At 41.0% G+C, this 6,098-nt stretch overlaps 1 pseudogene; it reads left to right on the top strand.

Moving 5' to 3' along the window:
- Nucleotides 1–2,145: 2,145 nt before the first annotated feature.
- LOC114639947 lies at nt 2,146–3,653 on the top strand (annotated as a pseudogene).
- Nucleotides 3,654–6,098: the final 2,445 nt, after the last annotated feature.

Below are 6,098 nucleotides of genomic sequence, written 5' to 3'. Positions count from 1 at the left end.
TTATTATTTTCATGAATAATTCTATCTTCTATTTAACCTATAATTTATATAATGAGCACTTCTAATAAAATTTAGTTTGAAATTTAAGTAAATTCATATAATGTTTTAACAAAGCTAAAGATATGTCATAAAAATGCAAAATAAAGAAATAGTGGCAGTTCTGATGTTAAAATTTTATTCTGAGAATTCTGGGATAAATAAAACCATATTGGATTTTAGAAATTGTATTATCTGATGACCTATTTTTCAAATTGATATTTGAAATATCTATTTAAGAAAGTTTGATTTTATGTTGTTTTGCTGCAGTGTGCTTAATACAACAAAAAGCACAATTACTTTCATTTCTTTCTTTAAGTGACATTTTGTATTTTGTTGCCTCAAATTTTGCAAATTCAGTCATTTAATTGTACCTCAATACTATTTGTTTATTGTTTTTCCTCTCACTCTCATTATATACTTTTAAAATTGATTAAAACTTAGTAAAAAATCAGTATACATGCTATAGTTTGTAAAATACTGACAAATTTCTAGACTATTTTACCTACTGTGTCACCTAGTGGACAAAAGAGGAAATTGTGAATTAATCGTCAAGGATGAAATAACTGAAGCTAGCCTATAATCTATTTTCTTTCCTAGTTGACCATGTTGACTACTACATGTTCCTTTCTAATTTAGACAAGAGAAAACATTCAAAAACTTTCTATCAAGATTAATACGTGCCTTATTTTCCCCAGCTTTATCTTATGTTAATATTGCAAACATGTTTTCTGTTTTTTATAATGAAAAGAACCTTTTGGATACTTGAGTAGAGAAGACACACAAATTTCAATCGTATCATAACAGACACCATTTACTGAGTATTTACATTGTACCATTTCATTTAACCGTTTAAAGCATTACTATAACTATTCATTGGGTATCAAACTGAGGATCTTGGGAATGAAATAACATTTTCACAGTTGATAATTCGGGAAGAAGGAGAACAAAATTTTGAATTCATCCCTCCTCTCCTTTGCCTCAGAGAGTGTGCTCCCCCCACCTCCCTCACCTACCCACTCAGCCCCCCTCATGCCCACACATCCCCCTTCCCTGGGCCATTAAGTCTCTATAGGGTTATGTGCATCCTCTCCCAGTGAGGCCAGACAAGGCAGTCCTCTGCTACATTCCGTAGATTAAATAAGTGTGTTCATTTGTAGTCTAACAAGTAAAACATGCAGAAAATAGAAAATAAACATTGGTTCATAGCAAAATCTCTTTATTTCCGGTACAAATAGAGCCTGAAATAATAGTCTTGTACCTGTGCTTTCTTAGCCTTCTTGTGGGGAAATTTTTCTTCTTGATTGATGAATTTATTTATGAGTTCCATTCTGTTTTAGGACTGATGAAAAGTTAATTGTCCATAATCAAAAGTCTTTGACGTAGTCTGTCCATTGTTTTCCTCTTTGAGAAAACGCTTCATTTGTTTTTTTTTTAAATTTTTATTGGATGTTTTATTTATATTTCCTATGTTGTCCCCTTACAAACTTTATTTGACGCTAGAGATACTTAAGATCTATTTGGGTTTGCTTTCCATATTAGTTTTTTCTTCCCATCTCATCATTTAGATATTTTAGTCCATGGTTGCTTATCTCTTTTGTTTTGGGTGTGTAGTTAGACAGTTCATGGAATAGTGTGTGGCAAAAGAAAGCTACTCACTCCATGATGGGAAACCATAAGAAGAAAAATCTAGTCTCCCAGTATCCCCTTTAGTGGTATGTCTCCAATGGATTAACTTCCTTTTGCCAGACCCCATCTTATAAATATGCTAGTACCTTCTAGTACCATAAGATGGCAATGGAACATTTAGTGGTGCATGGTACAGAGGCTCACAAAGTACATAGAATAAGTGACTACAAAATACTTAACCCAGTGACTCATTGTGTCTGTGGTGAGGTGTTGGGAGGGCCTAGGTCGTTGTGCAGTACCTTTCAGCCGGGTTGAACACCGAGTCAGCCGTGCTTGGTCGCCCGGCATCCCCAGGCCACTCCGGATACTCACGGTTACTGTGTGGAGTATGAGAAATAGTGCAGGAACCAATAGAAGACAGTTGCTAGGACAGAAACTACACCCTGACCCTGCTGGACCCCACCAGTTCACTGAGCCTGAATGATGACTGCTGAGTCAAGGGAAGCCATGGGTCTATCCCCACAGGCTGCACAGGAGAAAGATGGCATAGTCATCATGAAGGTAGAAGAAGAAGATAAGGAAGACCACATGTGGGGGCAGGACTCTAGCCGGCAGGAGACGCCACCACCCGACCCAGAGGTATTTCGCCAACAGTTCAGGCACTTCTGTTACCAGAACACTTTTGGGCCTCAAGAAGCTCTGAATCGACTGAAGGAACTTTGTCATCAATGGCTTCAACCAGAAGTCAACACCAAGGAACAGATCTTGGAGCTGTTGATACTGTAGCAGTTCCTGTCCATCCTGCCCAAAGAGCTGCAAGTCTGGCTTTAGGAGTACTGGCCTGACAGTGGAGAAGAGGCCGTGACTCTTCTAGAAGACTTGGAACTTGATGTCTGGGCAACAGGTCCCAGGGCAAGTTCATGGGCCTGAGATGCTTGCCAGGGGTGTGGTGCCTTTGGATCCAGCTCAGGAGTCATCAAGCTTTGACCATCACGAAGCTGCCCAGTCTCGGTTCAAGCGTTCATCTAGGAAGCCTCGTCTCTTATCATCCCGAGCTCTCCCTGCCACCCACGTTCCCGCCCCTCATCATGAGGGTAATCCCAGAGATGAGGCGATGGCATCTGCACTATTGACTGCAGATTCCCAGGCAATGGTGAAGATAGAGGACATGGCCATGTCCCTCATCCTGGAGGAATGGGGATGTCAGAACCTGGCTCGGAGGAATTTCAAGAGAGACAGTAGGCAGATGAATTTGGGGAATGTGTTTTCCCAGGGTTTTGAGAACAGGAATGGGAATGAGTCAGCCCCAAAGGCTGAAGTCAAAGAAGAGTCCACCCCCATGGGGAGATAGCAGGAAGATTCCAGAAGGAATTTGGAGAGAAACAGGAACAGCAGAGCAGAGTAGTTGAAAGGCAACAGAAAAATCCTGAAGAGAAAACTGGCAAAGAGAAGAAAGAGCCTGAGCCACCTACAGCCAAGGAAAAAAAGCCCATCACAGGAGAGAGGGGCCCAAGGGAGAAGAGTAAAGGTTTGGGAAGAAGCTTCAGACTAAGTGCAAACTTTAATAATACCCCGGAGGAGGTTCCATCGGGAGCAAAGACTCATAGATGTGATGAGTGTGGGAAATGTTTCACAAGAAGCTCAAGCCTTATCCGCCATAAAATTATCCATTCTGGAGAGAAACCCTATGAATGTAATGAGTGTGGCAAAGCCTCAGACCTCACGAAGCACCAGAGAATCCATACAGGGGAAAAAAACCTATGAATGTAGTGAATGTGGAAAAGCTTTCAACCCAAACTCATACCTTATTTTGCATCGGAGAATTCACACCAGAGAAAAGCCCTACAAGTGCGCTAAGTGTGGCAAGGCCTTCACCTGGAGCTCAACCCTCACACTGCACCATAGAATCCATGCCAGAGAGAGAGAGTGACAGAATACAGCCCAGCCTCTTTGGTGCCTTTGGAGCATTCCTGAAAAGTTGTGTGTAAAGCAGGAGTGAGTCATCAAGCCATTTCGCCCCTTTTGTTTCTGGAATTATGTCAGACCTATGTGCCCATCAAGGGAAAAGAAACAGCACCATCAAATTGTTTGAGAAGTCACACTTCAGGATCCCTAATGTAACTACATCTCTGTGTCCTGCCTTCATGTGGTCTGTAGGCATGTAATTCTTAAAGTCCTTGCAAGGGAAAGCTGGTCGTGTAGATATTCTTCCACTCAAGATAAAAGCACACACAGTAAAACGTCAAGCTTTCTAATAATGGGTATACCTTTCAGGTTGCTTTCCAGAAACCACACCATGTAGTCGATGAGTCAAGATTAGCTCTGAATAATACACGGAAGTTAAGCCACTTGCTGCAAACAAACCCTACTTAGACAACCTGTATTTCTCAATGTAGAGAGATAGTTAGTACAAAAACTACATTGGGACATGCTGTTCGAGCAAGTTATAGATCCAGAAGGTTGTGTATCTGATCACTGGTAGCCTGCCAAAGCTATAGAAATCTAGGATCATGCTGGTCAGAATCAAACCAAAGATTTCTATCTCTTTCTGGAAGAGGGCATATGCACCAGTTTGTAGTTTCAAGGACTGTAACAAATATGGATGGGCCTGCCCTCATCAGTGACACCAGTCCTACTGAAATAGCAACAATTCAAAATGCTTCTCTTCCTCTTCAATATCCCTTAAAGCACTCTCTAGCACTCTTAAATGCACTCTCCACAAGTTAGCACTTGATTTTATACTATCTTTTAATCCTTCATTATTCAGTGTTGGAAGCTTTTATCAATCACCCCCTCCCCCAAAAAAGGTGCTTCAGTTATCAAGAAATATAGTTATGTTCCTGACAGCACAGCACTGGATGTAGTACTAAACACACACAAGACACTTCTTATGATGGACTTCTAACAGAATTATCATATTTGTGATAGAGTCTGTGAATCATGTGAGTACCTGAACTATGGTACCTTCAGATCCATAGGCCATGCTATAACGTATTCTGGGGTCAATGTTATTTTTATCCTAAATATAAACAAAAGCTTGGTTAGTTACCTGCAGAGACTGCAGACCTGGATCAGTAAGTAAATACCACAGAGTGTCAGAAGTGATTCGTGTCATCCACTTATAGAAGAAAACTGTGAACAATAACTGTAAAGTGTTTGTTTGTGTGACATCATTCCACAGCAAAGCTCTTGTTGTTGGCCAGAGTTCTTTTCAGTTAGCTGCTGAATAGTGGTGTTTTGAGCACTTGCTGAGTTGTTCAAAACTTAGCTAATGCTGTTCAAAAGATGTGATGGGTTTTTGTTGTTCTTCTGTTGTTTAATTTTTTTGGTGGGTTTTTAAAATCTGTTTGTTTTGTTTATTTCTCAGAGAAAGGGAAAGTTAAAGGGAGCATTTTCCCCCACATTTAACCAGAAACTTGTAGAAGCATCTGTCATCATTAGCTGGCAGTAACTGAAGATGTCCTATTGCGCTGAGAAGTTCACCACCACACTGGTGTGGTTGGTTGTGTCATTGTATTTAATAGCACACAGTGTCTTTTCTACTTCTCAAGAAAGACTAAAATGAGGAAGTGAGGTTAGGGGACTTTAGCCTTTCCTGTCATCTCTGCAGGTGGCTTGCCAGAAGCTCTTGATGGAGACATGACACATACAGGAGACCCCAAGTATCAAACTATGCAGGTATTGGGGGCTTGAACAGACAGCTTTATTCAAGAAAGCATTGAGATAGTATGGACAGCCTACAGAACCCTAGAAACATAAGCTAAAGACAAACTTGAAGACTGTTGAGATGGACACCCCACATATGGTTTGAGATTTCCCCTCAAGAAACAACTAAAATCATCTCTCACCAGTTGTTCACTGACCAGAAGCAAAAGTCAGTGAGACACAATAGCAGCAGGTCTCATCAGGTTGACACCTGTGGCCTCTACTCCAGGTCAAACTAGAATCCTACAAGCAATCACTGGCCCCTGCTTGACTTTATTTCTTAGACCAATCATACATCTCTGGTGGCATCTGAGCTGTTTGTTTAGTGCTGCCTGTGAGTATTCTATCCACTCAGCTGAAAATCAGCAGAGCTACTCTGAAGATTGCACCTGACTCACTTTCTGGAGTGAGGTGGAGTTAGAGAGATGCTTTAAGGTTCTTCCTAAAGGACTGAGTCATAGTGATGGTGGACTTTTGTGTGAGAACTCTGGCCTGCTTAAAAAAAAAAAAGCCATCGAAATAAGGTACAGGACTGCAGGAGCGCATCCAGACACTGGCTTTGATCCCAAGAAAGGACTTTGGTCATTTCCCTGTTGGCTGCTTATACACAGACAGTTAACCACATGCTGACATATGTCAGCCATTACTCTCTGTTCTTAAATGAAATTAAGACAGGCCTGTGCTCCCATCCCTCATTTGATTCCCATTTTATTGGGACATCTTACTAG

Source organism: Grammomys surdaster, unplaced genomic scaffold, assembly GCF_004785775.1.
Source record: "Grammomys surdaster isolate TR1022 unplaced genomic scaffold, NIH_TR_1.0 61, whole genome shotgun sequence".
Lineage (NCBI taxonomy): Eukaryota > Metazoa > Chordata > Mammalia > Rodentia > Muridae > Grammomys > Grammomys surdaster.
This window is presented reverse-complemented; position numbering and strand designations above follow the sequence as displayed.